This window comes from Lampris incognitus, chromosome 1, assembly GCF_029633865.1.
Source record: "Lampris incognitus isolate fLamInc1 chromosome 1, fLamInc1.hap2, whole genome shotgun sequence".
NCBI classification, from domain to species: domain Eukaryota; kingdom Metazoa; phylum Chordata; class Actinopteri; order Lampriformes; family Lampridae; genus Lampris; species Lampris incognitus.
In genome coordinates, this window is record NC_079211.1 from 142,438,551 (window position 1) to 142,457,868 (window position 19,318).

The 19,318-nt window shown below is 45.9% G+C and overlaps 1 protein-coding gene and 1 long non-coding RNA gene across 2 annotated transcripts in view; one reads left to right on the plus strand and one right to left on the minus strand.

The window, feature by feature from the left end:
- Window positions 1–19,318, plus strand: part of kansl3 (KAT8 regulatory NSL complex subunit 3) — a 66,806-nt gene that overhangs the window by 3,992 nt on the left and 43,496 nt on the right. The gene's annotated exons all lie outside the window — the stretch shown is intronic.
- On the minus strand, window positions 1,385–11,427 carry LOC130114304 (uncharacterized). Its single transcript, XR_008810389.1, has 4 exons — window positions 11,359–11,427; window positions 10,636–10,717; window positions 1,713–1,816; window positions 1,385–1,610 (listed from the first exon to the last, which is right to left on the minus strand). It is a non-coding gene; the product is annotated as an uncharacterized LOC130114304 (long non-coding RNA).

The window sequence follows — 19,318 nt, forward strand, 5'->3', positions numbered from 1 at the left end:
GGCAAAGAGTTCCTGCTTGTTCATGGGATCACGCAGGAAATCTGGCCAATTCCCTGGCAGCTTGTTCTGACCAGCCACCTTCCGTCATATCCCTTTGCCTCGCTTCTCCCTTGTTGACTCTTTTATGCTGCTGGTGATGTAAGTATCCCACACCACATCAACTCTTTCGGAGGTCTCCAAGTGTTTCATGATGTGGGGAACAAAGACAAAACTGGCATATTCATCGAATGTGGTAATATTGGTAGGGGACAGGAAGTGCACCATGGCAGCTCCGTCAAGTACTTTGACATCAAAAGTACCGGAAGGTTCCTGTTGTGTCTTCTGTGTTAGAACATTTAGCAGATCTGACTTCTTTCCCAGCTGTAGTTTCCCTCTGTCAGATAGAGAGGGAAGATATGGATGGTTTTCATGCTTAAAGAAGATGCTCAGGTCCCCCTCTCTGTGTTGCATGGCTATATATAATCGGGAGAAGAGTGCCACATCATCCTTCAACATTGAGATCTGCCCTGCCTGCTTGGTCCTCGTCTTGGGTGTTGGGCTTCTGAAGAGCGGCAGCGAGTTCTTTTTGATGGGCTCATGAATGGAGTGAGAGCGGTCCATAATCACTGTCTTATGGTACTTGTTGTACTGATCTCTGCCCACTGATTCCACTGTGCGGACTGTGTTAACCACAGACTCGTCAATCACATTCCGTGTGTCCAGCGTTAGTAGCTCGGGGGTATCATGTAGGAACGGATTGCTCATCCCACTGATGGTGTGCACCAGAGCTAGTGCTTGCTCTTTGAATGTCGTCTGTGTAGACATTCCTTCTTCATGGTGTTGTTGTTTATTGCCTTCTTCTAAGATATACTCCTGCTCAAACTCTTTTAGGATTCGTGCTTGTTCGGCCCTGCGATCATCCACTTCTTGAATGCTGAGGGATTCTCGGTGAGTCCCACTGCACCCCCAGAACCCTTCACCAGATCATTATTCTGCTCATGAGCCTGGTCTATCGGTATGCTTGAGAATCTGTTTGTGGTCTTGGGAACAACCCAGTGGCCATGTTCTTTTTCTGACAGAAATAATTTGAATATAAATGGGAAATAACAAGAGACAGCTCTGTCAAAGTTCATAAACAATCACACCAACTGGACTAGCATCAATGTACGTTGTGGTCATGTTCCCCCCAATGAATGTGTCATTTCACACATGCTTAATAATAATTTCCTATATAACAGTAAATGGCTAACTTTACTTACGTTATTGTCTACTGGAATGCTCATGCTGTGTGTTACAAAAATATGTTGTGCATAATGTACATAATTGTGTAGCTATATTGCCAGAATGAACTAAATTATCTAATATCAGAAAAAAGCAAACAACAAAGAAGTTCATAATGAATGGATTCATTTATTCGGTTATTAAAATGGATTCTATTGAGAAACATATAAGGGAACATGCAAACCAAGTAAGGTCATAGCAGGGCAGAACAATTATTCCATCACTTTCCTACAGCTGAGAAAATGGGGCATGGGGCGGAGGGGTCATCCCTCATGTGAACTTTGTATTCACATGCTCCTGCATCAAACACTGACACGCAGTCATCGGGGAATTGGACTGGGGTGGAATACCTACACAAACACATTGCACATTAGAAATCACAGTACTTTGTAAGAGAGGTGAATGGTACTGTCCTCCCACACAGCAGTGACGTTCTTTAACGGCATACTCACGCCTGGCAGCATTCATCGCAGGTGCAGTCCATACATGCACTGTTCCTCCATTTGGATCCTAGTGTGCCAAGTCTTATCCACGTCATCCTGACAATGGGTCATACCTGTGGGTGCAAAATATACACCAAATGACATTTGCAAAATCAGCAACAACATTCATGCTGCACATGTTTTAGTATAGCATTGTTAACTACTGCTATTGTAGTTATTGCCTGCTTTTTTATTAACCAGTTATTTACTGATGAATGGAGACTGTCCTCCACCAAAAAAGACTCCGTAGGTCGTTTGTTCAAGCAGCTTATTACGACCCATAGTTACGTTTCACGTTTTTTCGGCCCCCCTACGGATGCTGCTAACGGCACCCCCGTATACGCACCTATGGCACGAGGTATGTGGGGGTGGTTTTTGGAGGTCAGCGGTTCGGCTGGGACTTTGTAATGGCGAAGGTGTCCATTGCCCTCCTGGGTGCGGATTTCCTGCGCGCTTATGGACTGTTGGTAGACGATAAAAACTAGAGATGCACCGATTTCAATTTTCTTGACCCATTCCAATTTCCGATTTGTTAGTATTCTGACCTGCCGATTCCGATTTTGGCCGATTCCGATTTTTTCTTTCTAAGAACAATAATTGACAGCAAACACAAACATTTTTGTAACTTCCAAAGCTACGAACTCCATAATTTTCCGCGAAATTATTGTGCGCTTTTCGTTGTGTGTTGAGAACGGTAGCATGGGCTGCTGGCTTGCGGCTGGCTCGTTGCTCTTTTTTCCCGCAGTTTTGGCTACCTTGCCTTTGTTAGCTTCATCAAATTTGGCATACTCACCGGGGTGGTGGTTTCTTAAGTGTCTGATTATGTTTGTGGTTCCAGACATTTTCAACATTAATCCTCCACGTCTTATTTTAATCTTGCATGTGTTGTAAACTGCGAGCTTTGTGTCTTCTTCATTAGGGATGCCCCCTGAAACCCGGTTCTAAACGGGAACCGGTTCTAAATTAGTAAAAACCGGAGCATTTTTAAGATCCGACGTTTTCGGTTCTGCTATCGGTAGTCGGTAGGTACTCGAGAAATCATGGAGTGAGATTTATATTGTGGCAATTGTGTTTTTCGGGGAATTTAAACGTCGCGAACATAATCTTGTTTGCCGTTTTCTCCATCTCTCTGTCTCTCTCTCTCTCTTACTGCGCGAGGGGCGGGGCTGTGCTGTGCTGTGCTCCACACACTCGCTCACACTCGCACAGACAGCTCTGCTGAAGGGCTCATCATGGCGGAGAGAACTAAACGTTCAAAAGTTTGGGTATATTTTTCAAAAGTCGATGACAACAACGCTCGTTGCCACAAGTGCAACAAATCATTTGCCAGTAAGGTTGGCAATACAAGCAATCTGTCGAAACATCTTTTGTCGAAACATGGTATTAATCTGCAGAAATGCGGCATTTTCCACTGCTTTGCTCGTAGTGTTCCATCCACGTCCACTGCAGGTAAGCCGTATGAGCCATAGATACGGAGTTAGCTAGGCTAATAACGAATTATTACGAATAGGCCAATAAATAAAATGTAATTGCTTAGCTAATTGTTTAGCTACAAATATATAAGCCATAGATACGGAGTTAGCTAGGCTAATAACGAATTATCACGAATAGGCCAATAAATAAAATATAATTGCTTAGCTAATTGTTTAGCTACAAATATATAAGCCATAGATACGGAGTTAGCTAGGCTAATAACGAATTATTACGAATAGGCCAATAAATAAAATGTAATTGCTTAGCTAATTGTTTAGCTACAAATATATAAGCCATAGATACGGAGTTAGCTAGGCTAATAGCCGGGGACACTATAAGTCAGGAGAGATCACGACTCCTGCCGGAGAAGGCAGATATGTTGATTTTTCTGCAGAAGAACTGTTAGGATAATGTTCTAGGTTCTTGTTTGTTTGAACTTTGCCTTTTGCTGTAAAAAAATATTTTTAATATATATATATATATTTTCTTTATCTTTATCTACTTTTATTTTTTATCTTATTTGTTGTTGTTGAATGTTGATTATAAAGTCTATAATTCAGACGCATTTAAAACATTGCTGCTGCTGTTGCTGCTGAATAAATATTTGTTTATATTTATATAAAGTTATATAATAGAATAATAAAGCAATGTCGATTCTGTTCTTAATTAAGTGTCTTTTTTTCTTGCATAATAATCAAAAAGAACCGATAAGAGTATCGATAAAGTACCGAACCGATAAGCAGTACCGATAAGAGTAGTAGTATCGATAAAATCCTAACGATACCCATCCCTATTCTTCATCGACAGTGAAAAATTTCCACACTACCGACATTTTGGCTTGCGTGTGTGAGGTTGCAGCCCTGATCTGTCTTGCTGCCTCGGTGTGTGTGCAACGTCACGTATGCGCCATCGTGTGGCGCATGCACGTAGCCCTAATTGATCGGCACAGAATGCGTCTGACCGGCCAAGCACGAGTCAAGGCCGATCAGCTTAAAATCGGCCGATTCGGGTCGCGTGCCCATCGATTGGTGCATCTCTATAAAACCGCCACTTGATTGATGCCGTCTCCTTCTGCTCCTACTCATGTACACTGGGGGAGGCGGGTCCCATCAGCTTGTCCAACAAGATTGCCACCGGGGATGAATTTCAGCGTCTGCTTGCTGAGTTTCTGGACCTCACAACGCCCATCTTCTCATCAGCAGTCACCAAGCATGGAGTGGAACACTACATCACCACCACATGCCCCCCAGTCTACGCCTGTGTAGAGTGCCTCGACCCAGCCAAGCTCGCTATCGCCAAGGAAGAGTTTGCCAACATGGAGCGCCTCGGCATCGTGCGCCACTCTGACAGTTCATAGGCCTCCCCCCTGCATAGTACGGTCACGAGGTCTAACGGTGGCTGGCGCCCATGTGGTGATTACCATCGCCTCAACAATGCCACAACGCCAGACCACTATCCCGTCCCACACATCCAGGACTTCTCCGTGCACTTGGCAGGGGCGGTCATCGTCAAGGTGGACCTCGTGCGCGGATACCAACAGGTGCCGGTCTGCCCACAGGATGTGCCGAAGATGGCAGTTATCACGCCATTCGGCCTGTTGGAGTTCCTGAGGATGCCGTTTGGGCTCAAGGGCACTGCACAGACCTTTCAGCAGCTCATGGACTCTGTGCTGCGAGATATGCCGTTCCTGTTTGTTTACCTGGATGACATTCTCGTGGCCAGTACGTCCTCAGCGGAGCACCTGTTCTGTTCGAACGGCTCAGCCAGCATGGGCTCATTGTCAACCCGGCAAAGTGCTAGTTAGGCCTGTCAGCCATTGATTTCCCCGGGCACTGGGTTACAAAGGACAGAGCAACCTCCCGCCCCGACAAGGTGGACGCCGTCGCCAGGTTCCCACGCCTGAACACGGTGAAGTCCCTGCGGGAGTTCCTGGGCATAGTGAACTTTTACAACCAGTTTATTCCCCAGGCAGCTCATCTCATGCTGTATGAGGCTCTGAAGGGTAAGGACCCCAAGGGCCCAGTGGACTGGTCGGAAGAGAGAAACTGGGTGTTTGAGGATGCTAAGGCTGCGCTGGCTGACGCCACCTTGTTGGTGCACCTATCACCAACTGCCCCAGTAGCACTCACCACGGATGCCTCAGATTACGCTGTGGGGGCAGTGTATGAGCAGTGGGTGGGCGGAGCCTGGCAGCCGCTTGCTTTTTTCAGCCGCCAGCTGCGCAGCAGTGAGAGGAAATACAGTACCTTCGACAGGGAGCTTCTTGACCTGTTTCTTGCCATCCGCCGCTTCCAGTTCCTGCTGGAAGTCCGCCGGTTCTCTGTGTTTGTGGACCACAAGCCGCTGGCATTCACCGTGGCCAAAGCCACCGAGCCGTGGTCTGGACACTAGCAGCGCCAGCTCTCTTACATCTTGGGAGTTCACCACTGACATCCGGCACGTTGCCGGCAAGGACAACTTCGTCTCCGACTGCGTTTCCCGAGCGATGTTGGGGGCCGTCCACTTGGGACTCGACTACGCAGCCATGGCTGCAGACCAGGCTGCTGACACAAAAGTGCAGGCCTACCGCGCTGCTGACACCAGGCTGCAGTTGAAGGATGTGGTGTCCAACGATGCCGGGGCCATGCTTCTCTGTGACATCTCCATGGGTCAGCCCCAGCCCGTGGTGCGGCCTGGCGGCGACGGGTTTTCGACACCATCCATGGCCTTTCACACCCAGGCATGAAGGCATCAATGAAGTTGGTGGGGGCCAAGTGTGTGTGGCATGGCCTCGGGAAGGACGTCAAGGACTGGGCAGGCACCTGTATGGCGTGTCAGCACTCCAAGGTCCACTGCCACACCAAGGCACCCCTGGCGCTGTTCCCAGTGCCTCGGAGGCGTTTCGACCATGTCAATGTGGACCTAGTAGGACCCCCTTCCCTCCTCCCGTGGTTTCACTCATCATTTTACCATGGTGAACTGGACCACCAGATGGCTAGAGGCTATTCCGTTGTCAACCACCACGTCTGCTGAGGTGACCCAGGCGTTCATCCGGTCCTGGGTAGCCTGGTTTGGCATCCCATCTGACCTCACTTCTGACCAGGGCCCGCAGTTCACATCCGAGCTCTAGACCGCAGTTGCTGAAAGCCTAGTGGTGAAGCTGCACCGCACCACTGCGTACAACCCGCAGGGCAACGGTTTATGTGAGTGGTTTCATCATTCTATGAAGTCTGCTCTTCGGGCCAGCCTCACAGACAGTAGCTGGGTCGACTGGCTCCTATGGTTCATGCTTGGCCTGCGGACCGCCCCTAAGGAAGACCTGCAGTCCTTGTCGGCCAAGCTGGTTTACGGCCAGCCACTGCGGGTCCCGGGGGAATTCCTCCCAGACGGCGCGGCACCCTGGTCTGCTGCCCACCAATGGCTGTGTTCCAGGACACTGCCGGTGTTTTCACTCCAGTCCCGACTTCGCGGCATGGCCTACCTCAGTCTTACATCCCCAAGGACCTGCAGTCGGCCGGGTATGTCTTCATCCAGCATGACGCCCACCGTACCCCCCTGCGGCTCCCCTACAATGGCCCCTTCCATGTCCTGGCAGCGGGGGCTAAGAAATTTGTTGTGGATGTCGGTTGTAAGCAAGAGTGGGTTTCGGTGGACCACCTCAAGCTGGCTCACCTGGACTTGGACAGGCCGGTTCAACTGGCCCAGCCCTCTCGGCGTGGACGCCCCCCTTCCCCTACACCCGTCAAGAGGAGCTGTTTTGGCCATGTTACTCGTCCCCCACCACTTGATTTTTTTTTCTTTTTGTCATGGTGAATTCTGGGGGGGGGCGTGTTGTGACCTACTTGCAGGTTAGATAATCACCATGCGGGCCAGAGACGGTCCCTTTAAGACAGTGGGCAGGGGTTAGCAAGGGGTATTGTGGGTAGACACGAGGCTGAGGTTTTTAGCATAATGAACTGTTGACTCAGAGTTTGTTGGAGGAAATAAACGACCCCACGGCTGTGTGGTCAAAAGGAGAAGTGGTCTCGTCTCCATTCTTTCATCCTCCACAACACATTACTTTCCCTGCAACAATAAGCGATCTCCTTCCATAAGATGTCGTGAGAACGAATATTAATAAAAGCAAAGTTTAATGTCACATAACGGGTATATCCACGCTAGCTGACTTTCTAACTTTTGGCTAACGTTAAGTTAGCTCTTATAACGTTATTCATAGGTAAATGTAGCGGGTACAAATATTGACTGCACCTTTAAGACACATGAACGCGCGCGAAAAAGCGAAAGGAGCCAGAGAGAGAGTACGAGCAGTGTGGACGGAGCGGTCATGGCGGATGAGCTCTACTGCTGTGCAAAACAGATTAATGTTAAAACCTCATCAAGTGGTCATATGCGGTGACACTTTGGATATCAGTAACGTGATGACGTAGGTGTTTTCGTTTTCTTTGCTAGCGCGAGCACGAGTATTGCATTGAAATACTGTTAACTTTTGCTATTAGCTGGAGCTGCATGGCGACGCACGGATAGGCTGGCCACAGATGAAGGCGGCTGTATGAGCATCCAAGTGTTAGTCTGGTGCATAGATGTCGTCTAGGTCGCTAAAAGTGATATGTTAACTTTTGGAGAGTTTTGTTTTGGAAGAGCAAGCCTGCACGTCGTCAATATCGAAGGGTGTAAGGCGCTGGTTAAACACGTTACGGACACCCCTCCCCCCACTCCGCGTGTGACTCGCGAGGGAAAACGCTGCCCCGCTTTGCTACGGTAGGAGGCTAGAAAGCAGAAGACAAGCCTGCGTGTTCTCTGGGCTGTACAAGAAGTTTCGTGAGAAGTTTGCCCTGCCAGCCATAGGGCTACATTATGGGATGTTTGTTTCTCACGTTTAAATGATAATGTTAAATGGAAAGGGTATGGTTCATTAATGGCCAATGGTAAGGGTACTGTATGGATTTCATTCATGGTTTTTCGTATTACTGGCCAAGTGTTTAAATGAAGTCATACTGTTACCAAGTTTTATTTTAATCATTTTCCTAAATGCTCTGTGTTTATTATAAAGTAAACATCAGAGAAAAAAGGCTGCAATTTTTCTATTTAATTTACCAGTGTATTGGGATACTTACTTGGGGGTAGGGGCGCTTCACCTGTTTAGCTACAGTGGCTTGCAAAAGTATTCATACCCCTTGAACTTTTCCACACTTTGTCACGTTACGACCACAAACATAAATATATTTTATTGGAATTTTATGTGAAAGACCAACACAACGTGGCACAGAATTGTGAAGTACAAAGAAAATTATACATGATGTTAAATTTTTTTTACAAATAAAAAACTGAAAAGTGCGGTGTGCAAAAGTATTCAGCCCCCTTTTCTCTGAGTGCAACCAATTGCCTTCAGAAGTTGCCTGATGATTGCTGAATGATCGAATGTTGACCTAATGACTAAACAGAGTCAACCTGTGTGTAATCTAATCTCAGGACAAATACAGCTGTTCTATGACGGCCTCAGAGGTTTGTTAAGAGAATATTGGGGGGCAAACAGCATCATGAAGTCCAAGGAACACACCAGACAGGTCAGGGGTAAAGTTGTGGAGAAGTTTAAAGCAGGGTTAGGCTATAAAAAGATTTCCCAAGCTTTGAACATCTCACGGAGCACTGTTCAATCCATCATCCGGAAATGTAAAGAGTATGGCACTGCAAACCTACCAAGACACGGCCGTCCACCTAAACTTACAGGCCGAACAAGGAGAGCACTGATCAGAGATGCAGCCAAGAGGCCCATGGTGACTCTGGACGAACTGCAGTGATCCACAGCTCAGGTGGGGGAATCTGTCCACAGGACAACTGTTGGTCGTGCACTGCACAAATTTGGCCTTTATGGAAGAGTGGCAAGAAGAAAGCCATTGTTAAAAGAAAACCATAAGAAGTCCCGTTTGCAGTTTGCCAGAAGCCATGTGGGGGACACAGCAAACGTGGAAGAAGGTGCTCTGGTCAGATGAGACCAAAATTGAACTTTTTGGCCTAAATGCAAAACGCTATGTGTGGCAGAAAACTAACACTGCACATCACTCTGAACACACCATCATCCCCACTGTCAAACATGGTGGTGGCAGCATCGTGCTCTGGGGGTGCTTCTCTTCAGCAGGGACAGGGAAGATGGTCAGAGTTGATGGGAAGATGGATGGAGCCAAATACAGGGCAATCTTGGAAGAAAACCTGTGGGCGGAGGTTCACCTTCCAGCAGGACAACGACCCTAAACATAAAGCCCGGGCTACAATGGACTGGTTTAAAACAAAACATATTCATGTGTTAGAATGGCCCAGTCAAAGTCCAGACCTAAATCCAATTGAGAATCTGTGGCAACATCTGGAAACTGCCGTTCACAAACGCTCTCCATCTAATCTGACTGAGCTTGAGCTGTTTTGCAAAGAAGAATGGGCAAAAATTTCAGTCTCTAGATGTGCAAAGCTGGTAGAGACATACCCCAAAAGACTTGCAGCTGTAGTTGCAGCAAAAGGCGGTTCCACAAAGTACTGACTCAGGGGGGCTGAATACTTTTGCACACCGCACTTTTCAGTTTTTTATTTGTAATTTTTTTTTAAAATCATGTATAATTTTCTTTGTACTTCACAATTGTGTGCCACTTTGTGTTGGTCTTTCACATAAAATTCCAATAAAATATATTTATGTTTGTGGTCGAAACGTGACAAAATGTGGAAAAGTTCAAGGGGTATGAATACTTTTGCAAGCCACTGTAGATCTTTGTAAAGTAGGGGGGTGGTATCAGGTCAGCTCGGTACTTACCTTGCACACAATGCACACACTTCAGTCGGCCCCTTAGGACTCTATAAGTACCCTGGAGCCTACTTTACACAGTCTAAGAAGCTACCGTTGGTCCAGGCTGCTAAACAGCGCACCACTTGTTCACTCACCTGAATATTGAAGCCATAAGCATTGGGTGTGGAGGACCTAGATCCTGTCCCGCTCAGTCCTCCCCAGATTAAGCACTTTGTTACCCCTACAAGGCTGCGGCAATCATTCCGACCGTCACATAAACATACTGCCAATAGCAATCTTAGCTACTATACTAGATGGCGAAACAACACAAAAACGCACTGACCACATATTCTATTGTTCTCAAATTGTTTTAAAAACCCACAATGCACCGAGGCGAAAAGTATATGTGGCATATCTCCTGCCGCCGGTAGGGGCGCTCATTTTGGAAACGCTCCTGTGGGTCGTATTAGAGAACAAACGACCTATGTGGTCGTATGGGTTGGAGGACTTGTTGGATGAATGCTATTTGATGTTATCTATGAATTAAAAGTGCAAATTCTCATAGTGACTCGTGCACAGTTTTTTTAATTAGTTATTTCCTCCTAACTATTTTCATTTGTTTATCAATTTATTTGTTAATGGCAATGTTTTAAAACATAATGGTATGTTTACCTGGTTTCATGGGTTTTACGTAGCACGCTCCATTTGCGTATGAAGGCAGCACACAAAAGAATAAAGCTAGAGCCAAGTATTTCTTCACAGAAAACAAGAAAGGGAGAAGAAAAATATCAGATATTAATTTGATCCCTGAATATGTTGGAAGTTGGAACCAAAGACATTTAACCACATTCACAATATTTTCAAATGCTGAGACATAGTCTGCTTAAACATACTAATCAGGAGTCTTAAAGGGGGGAAACATCTATTGAGTAACGCTGACTTTGTGACTGCAGCCTGTTAAGGTAAATGACATTGCGAGGATGAAATCCGGTGAGCTAATGATGCATGTGTGTTTGTGTGGGGGGGGGGGCTCACGATGAAACTTTGCCTACACCAAACTGTAGAGGAGCCCGTCTAAGCAATGTTGTAATCTTTGACAACCATGACCTTAGGTTACACTATCCACATAAAAAATGTTTAATCAACTGTCTATTGATCATTTGTGAAAAACTTGGTAAATATAGATCAGGAACAAACATAACTCCCAATTCTCCAGTTATAGTTTCTCCCTAAATATTTGTTTGGTGACCTGCTGATTAGAGCATATTTCACATTATCCAAAACCTCGTAACAATAAACAAAACAAACTTATATATATATATATATATATATATATATATATATATATATATATATATATATATATATATTAAAAAAAAGATAATAAACACTCACCATAGTGGCCATGGGACTGTCAGGTAGCTGTTAGATGATGTAAATGGTGGTGAGGCAGTGCATTTAAAATACAGGATTGTGTCTTACCAATGGAGTCGCCTCGCTTTTAAATAATGACTTTTCAGAGACCTTTGGAATTAAACAAGGGCGTGGGTATATCTCGGGTTGCCAACTTTTTCACGCCCAAATAAGGGACAAAAGGTGGTGTGCTGCAGCGGTGTGGGTATGGTGTTGTGTGCATATACAGTGTATTGTTTTAAGCCATTTGTTATCATGATAGCTAATCTCTTACAGTCAAATTAAAGATCAATACACAACTCTCATGCCTTGGCAACATATGGTAGGTTTAATAATAGTTTGTTAATTTACAGCAGGTACCTTTAGCACAGTCCTTTATTTGAATCATTACCTTTACTATTATTCCAAGTCAAAACACTTGTGACTCTTGCACTGTAGGTTAGAAAAAGTTATCCCCTTCTCGTTAATCCTACAAGTGTCAAACTAGAAGTAACAATAGCTTCTGTATGCTGTAGTTTTGCAGAGGAATCAAACAGCAGAGACTCACAGAAGGTGCACCCTCTGTGTACACAAACAGTGGTGGGGAATGAATGCTTCATATTCTTATTCACTAAAACTATATAGTTGGATCAGATGGCGGGGAACACTGCCGGACAGACCTGGCAAAGCCAAACGTGTAGTGAGGGTGAACTGGGAACGCCTGGCGGAGGCCCCTTTCCGTGAGGTCTTCAACTCCCACCTCTGGAAGAAGTTCTCGTGTATCCCGAGGGAGGCTGAGGACATGGAGTCTGAGTAGGCCATGTTCAAAGCCTCTATTGTAGATGCAGCAGGCAGGAGCTGTGGTCAAAAGGCCATCAGTGCCTGTCGAGGCGGCAACCCAAGAACCCGCTGGTGGACACCGGTGGTGAGGGAAGCCGTCAGGCTGAAGAAGGAGGCCTTTTGGACTTGGTTGGCCCAGGGGTCTCCTGAAGCAGCAGACAGGTACCGGGAGGCTAGAAGGGCTACCGCTTCAGCGGTTGCGAAAGCAAAAACTCGGGTGTGGGAGGAGATTGGCGAGGCTATGGAGGAGGACTTTCGGTTGGCCTCAAGGAAGTTCTGGCAAACCGTCCAGCCACTCAGGAAGGGGAAGCAGGGCTTGACTCAGGCTGTGTTCAGCTGGGAAGGGGAACTGTTGACCCGGACTGGGGATGTTGTCAAGCGGTGGAAAGAACACTTTGAGGAGCTCCTGAACCCGACTAACACATCCTCAGTGGAGGAGGTAGAGTCTGAAGACTCCGGGGAAGCCCCACCCATATCCCTGGCAGAGGTCTCTGAGGTTGTTAAAAAGCTCCTCAGTGGCAAGGCGCTAGGTGTTGATGAGATTCACCCTGAGATGCTGAATGCTCTGGATATTGATGGGCTGTCTTGGTTGACACGCCTCTTCAGTGTCATGTGGAGGTCGGGGACATTACCTGTGGAGTGGCAGACTGGGGTGGTGGTTCTCGTATTCAAAAAAGGGGACTGGAGGGTGTGCTCCAATTATCGGGGCATCACATTGCTCAGCCTCCCTGGGAAAGTCTTCTCTAGGGTGCTCGAAAGGAGGCTCCAACCGACTGTTGAACCTCAGATCCAGGAGGAAGAATGCAGATTCCATCCTGGCCGTGGAGCAACGGACCAACTGTTTACCCTTGCGGAAGTGCTGAGTGGGGGCATGGGAGTTTGACCAGCCAGTCTACATGTGTTTTGTGGACTTGGAGAGGGCTCACGACTGTATACCCTGGGGCACTCTGTGGGGGGTACTGCAGGAGAATGGGGGACCAGGGCAGTTGTTACAAGCCATTTGGTCCTTGTATAACCAAAGTGAGAGCCGTGCCTGCATTCTTGGCACAAAGTCAAACATGTTTTCGGTGGATGTCGGACTCCGCCAAGGTTGTCCCTTGTCTCCGATTCTGTTTTTGATATTCATGGACAGGATCTCCAGGCACAGCCAAGGTCAGGAGTGTGTCCATATTGGGAACCTCAGAATTGCATCTCTGCTCTTCGCTGATGATGTGGTTTTGCTGGCTTCATCAGAACGCGACCTCTGGCGCGCACTGGGGCGGTTTGCAGCTGAGTGTGAAATGGCCGGGATGAGAGTCAGCACCCCCAAGTCTGAGGCCATGGTTCTCTACCGGAAAATGGTGGATTGCTCCCTCCAGGTTGAGGATGAGTTGCTGCCCCAAGTGAAGGAGTTCAAGTATCTCATGGTCTTGTTCACGAGTGAGGGTAAGATGGAGCGGGAGATTGACAGACGAATCGGTGCAGCATCAGCAGTAATGTGAACGATGTACCGGACCGTTGTGGTGAAGAGGGAGCTGAGCCGGAAGGCAAAGCTCTCAATTTACCAGTCAATCTTCGTTCCAATCCTCACCTATGGTCGTGAGCTTTTGGTAGCGACCGAAAGGGTGAGATCGCAGGTACAAGCGGCTGAAATGATTTTCCTCCGTAGGGTGTCTGGGTTCAGCCTTAGAGATAGGGTGAGGAGCTCGGACATCCAGAGGGAGCTTGGAGTAGAGCTGCTGCTCCTTCGCATCGAAAGGAGCTAGTTGAGATAGTTCGGGCATCTGATTAGGATGCCTCCTGGGTGCCTTCCTTTGGAGGTTTACCGGGAACGGCCAACTAGGAGGAGACCCCGGGGTAGACCCAGAACTCGCTGGAGGGACTACATGTCCAATCTGGCCTGGGAACGCCTTGGGATCCCCCAGGAGGAGCTGGAGGGCATTGCTGGGGAGAGGGACATCTGGAGTGCCCTACTTAGCTTGCTGCCACCGCGACCCGACCCCGGAAAAGCGGCTGAAGATAAGATGAGATGAGATGAGATAAAACTATATATAAGTTGGAAATCACAACCTGGACCCTCACAACAACAAAAAAAAAAAATTAAATGCAAAAGAGGAAAAGAGGGGCATGCCTCTGCTCACCAAGTCTACTTTTTCCATGGATATTTTTTTGCTGCTCTTGAACGATTCAAGCTGTCTTTTGTCCTTTTGTGCAGCCAGAGAAAAGTCCTTACATGACAAGTCACAGTTCACAGATATTTGAAGTTAAATTTTGAGCAGTCTGTGCTGCATTTGTTTCTTAAGTCTAACCATTTAATGGTCATCAGAGAGAAAATCCTCTCTACAAAGGCATTTGAGCCTGGCACACTGAGGACAAATGAGACAATGCTGAACATGTTGATCAAGATGGCTTTCCCTGTTTTGGAAAACTGCCACCCACTGCTCATTGGTGGATTTTGTGGTATCCTGTCTGGCTTTCTGTATTTCCTCCCTGCTAGCACAAAACTCTTCATAGAGTTGGTCCATACTGACTGTGTCTGTCATTTTGAGGGCAGCCACCACCTGCTTCAGGTCAGTGAAGGAGAGCTCCTCATGTAGGCCAACCAGTTTCAGTTTCATCATTACATTTTCTGATGAGAAATCAAACCACTTGTCAATGTATGCAATGACAAGAGCCATAGAACTTCAGAAAGTCCTTTTGCTGTTTTGATCTTTGTGCAGACACGTGTTTGTCTATCAGCTGCTTGGTCTGGTATCCAAAAAACTGTCTTGTATCCGCTGAAGCATCTTTGCTTTGAATTTTCCCACCTCCTCGTAGACATCTGTGATGTAGAGCATTGTTTCCTCCAGCTTTCTAACTAGTGTGTCAAATCACACCCGACGTTGTGGAAAAAGCACAGATAAATCTCAGCAGCTCCAGTTTTTTTCTTCATCCTCAAAATGCCTCTTCAGTGCCACAGGACAGGTCTCCCCAAGGGACCTGAAGTATGAGGTGAGAGCTGGCCAGCTCTGCAGGAGACGATCAACAGCTGGATGAAGAGACAGCCATCGCATGCAAAAATGACGGAGAATTTCACGCCACTCAATGTCAGCAAAAGCAAAAAATGCATGCAGTTCCTCTCTTCTGGAAGCACATACTGAGAAGTGGCTGTAGATCTTTGAAACGAGTGACTCAATATCCACTGACAGCTGATCGCAGGCGTGCTTGCAGGTGTTATGAGCTATGTGAGCTGGGCAATTAGCTTTCAGAATGCGACTGTTGGCGCTGCTCAAGAACTGGTAAACAGTGGTGTTTTCGAAAGTTGACGTTGGCATTAACTGCTGCATAGGCTGTGATGTGTTTAATATCCAGTTCATACATTTCCAGACAGTTCATCAGAGCTTGATGTATACCATTTGCAGTTTAATCACTGTCTTCATAAAAGTCAAGTAAGTTGCACCGCACTCCATCAGAAACAGAAAAATATCTCACGCACACTGGAAACATTTTTCTGTTTCCCTTGTTTGAGGCATTGGTGGCAACTGAGTAAAACACAGGCTGACCTTCAGTCGGGGACAGATCTTCCAGAATATCCCACATAGTCTTTGGTCCTAAAACATTCATTGTGATCATCTCAGCTTTCGTTCTTCCCAAGTGCATCTTCTTCACAACATTTGAATCATGAAACAATGCACCGTTGAGCTTAACAAGACAGTTGGTGCTGTCGTAGCTGAGTCTATGTTTAACAGTATGATACACCTACGAGGCTTCACTTGCCGCAATTTTGTCATTTTCCACAGTAATGCACCAATATTGCTTGCACCTTTAGCTAGTGTGGCCTTTTTGTGCATTTCTGTGGAAGCATGCTGAGTCAGGTCATTCTCACCTCCATGGCCAACTGAGAATTCCCAGCGACATAAAGTACAGAAGGCTTTTGTTGAGTCACCACTGATGGGCTTAACCCATGTCTTTTTTTTTTTTACTTCCCATTGGTTATTGTAGCCACACAGTCTTTTTTGCAGGTTTATCCATATTTGCAGGTTAATCCATATTTCCACATGCCGAACTGACTGAGCAGCACCAGACTTTGCCGTAACTTTTTCTGTATTTGAAGGAATTGGCGCATTTACTGTACATGTACAACTGATGCGCGTGAGGGGGCTGTGATTGGATGATGACAGGTGATTATTCTCACCCGTCGTGATCAGCACTGCTGTTGTATCAGATTTGATACAACTGTAAGAGTGCCCTCTAGTGGTAAGAGTAGAGTAGCAGTCAATAAATGGGACAAGGGAGGTCACGTATGGGACAAGTCAATTTGGCCCAATATAAGGGACATCCCGGCTAATACGGGACAGTTGGCAACCCTGGGTATATCCCCTTCCAAAACATTTAATCTCATTTAAAAGCTAATTTCACGCACAACAAACATACTTTAGTTAATGATTACATTATATGTAGATTGTGCTGCAAATGTGTGTCTATTTGTATTTTCATTTGTATTTTGACTATTTGCAATATATTTTATTTTTGTTATTTTGTACCACTGAGGAGTTCCACTTAATTTCATTGTACAGCTGTGCAATGACAAATAAAGGCAGGCAGGCAGGCATTCATTCATTCATACTCACTACTCTTCTATGTTTTCGCAATTTTCTGTAAAATGGCATCAGCAGCCTACTACACAACAAACGTGAGCCCAATCGAATATAATTATTAAAATAAAACTTAAGGCTCCACCATCCCCCCGACCCTGGGCAGGATAAGTGGTTTGGATAATGGATGGATGGATGGATGGGTGGATGGACTTAAATGATGATCTTTTACACAGAAAAACGCCATTTAGACAGCTGGGTGGGCCGCACGCGCAGTGCTTCAGCCCTGAAACTCTGCCATCTGAACCAGCCCGCGTGAAGAAGACCTCCCGCGATGGCAACTTTCGGAGAATGGTTTTCTCCCCTGCAGGTTTCCTTCAGATTAAAATTTTACTTTAACTGAAGCTTAAATTAGTGCGAATTCCCTTGAAATTTAAATATCGTACATACCGAGTGGGACAACTTACAGACCAGACCGCCTTTAGTTGCTGAACTCAAGGACGACTGGCGAGTCACATGGAGGGGAGCAAACAGTAAGAGACGTGGTAGGAAGGTTGTAATAGAGTGATGTTCGTTGCCACCTTGTTGCTTTAATAGCAAATGCAGTTGGGGTGTTACTTTATGGTTGGCCAGGACATGAAATAGTCTGTGTACCCTTAGCCTCGCTGCAACCTGTTGTGTATCCTTCTCTCTGAGTTCTCCAAGTAAAGACGTGTGTGAGTTCATCACTCTTGCCTGATTGTTGAGAGCCGGCCCATTATATTACAATTGGCGACGAGGATATTAAAGAATACCTTCTTTGCATGAAAGGACTGTATAAGGGACCGTACACTTGTCGTACGAAAACGAAACGAGTGTTTTGTGAAGGAACCAGGCACTTGTCAGGCTAACAGTTAGCATCAGACAGGCTAACATGGCCATGCAAGTGGGTCGTGTGGATGAATAGAACAAGTCAAAGGAGGATTTTGATTAATATCTGGAGCCTCTGGAGCACTGGATGTTGGCAAATGATGTCGACGATGACAAGAAGGTATGCGTGTTTCTTTCTGTGATTGGGGCGGACACTTACAAGCTGCTGAAGTATCTGGCATCTGCGACAGTACCAAGTACATTGCAAGAGCACAACTATGCTATTGGATACTGGGTCCGCAGTGTCAGTGGTATCTTGACAAATACACTACCGTTCAAAAGTTTGGGATCACCCAAACAATTTCGTGTTTTCCATGAAAAGTCACACTTATTCACCACCATATGTTGTGAAATGAATAGAAAATAGAGTCAAGACATTGACAAGGTTAGAAATAATGATTTGTATTTGAAATAAGATTTTTTTTACATCAAACTTTGCTTTCGTCAAAGAATCCTCCATTTGCAGCAATTACAGCATTGCAGACCTTTGGCATTCTAGCTGTTAATTTGTTGAGGTAATCTGGAGAAATTGCACCCCACACTTCCAGAAGCAGCTCCCACAAGTTGGATTGGTTGGATGGGCACTTCTTTGAGCAGATTGAGTTTCTGGAGCATCACATTTGTGGGGTCAATTAAACGCTCAAAATGGCCAGAAAAAGAGAACTTTCATCTGAAACTCGACAGTCTATTCTTGTTCTTAGAAATGAAGGCTATTCCATGCGAGAAATTGCTAAGAAATTGAAGATTTCCTACACCGGTGTGTACTACTCCCTTCAGAGGACAGCACAAACAGGCTCTAACAGGTACTATTTAATGAAGATGCCAGTTGGGGACCTGTGAGGCGTCTGTTTCTCAAACTAGAGACTCTAATGTACTTATCTTCTTGCTCAGTTGTGCAACGCGGCCTCCCACTTCTTTTTCTACTCTGGTTAGAGCCTGTTTGTGCTGTCCTCTGAAGGGAGTAGTACACACCGGTGTAGGAAATCTTCAATTTCTTAGCAATTTCTCGCATGGAATAGCCTTCATTTCTAAGAACAAGAATAGACTGTCGAGTTTCAGATGAAAGTTCTCTTTTTCTGGCCATTTTGAGCGTTTAATTGACCCCACAAATGTGATGCTCCAGAAACTCAATCTGCTCAAAGAAGTGCCCATCCAACCAATCCAACTTGTGGGAGCTGCTTCTGGAAGCGTGGGGTGCAATTTCTCCAGATTACCTCAACAAATTAACAGCTAGAATGCCAAAGGTCTGCAATGCTGTAATTGCTGCAAATGGAGGATTCTTTGACGAAAGCAAAGTTTGATGTAAAAAAAATCTTATTTCAAATACAAATCATTATTTCTAACCTTGTCAATGTCTTGACTCTATTTTCTATTCATTTCACAACATATGGTGGTGAATAAGTGTGACTTTTCATGGAAAACACAAAATTGTTTGGGTGATCCCAAACTTTTGAACGGTAGTGTATTACCAGACAAACCTCACCCGTTTTCCCTTAAAACCAGCTTACAGGTTAAAGCTGAACTCATACTCAAGCCAAAGTATTGCTGTTCGAGGGTACATAATGATACCAGTACAGTATGGGATACAGCAAGTCACTCTACCACTGGTCATTGTTAAGGGAGGCAGACCTGCTCTGATTGGCCGGAACTGGCTAAAGAAG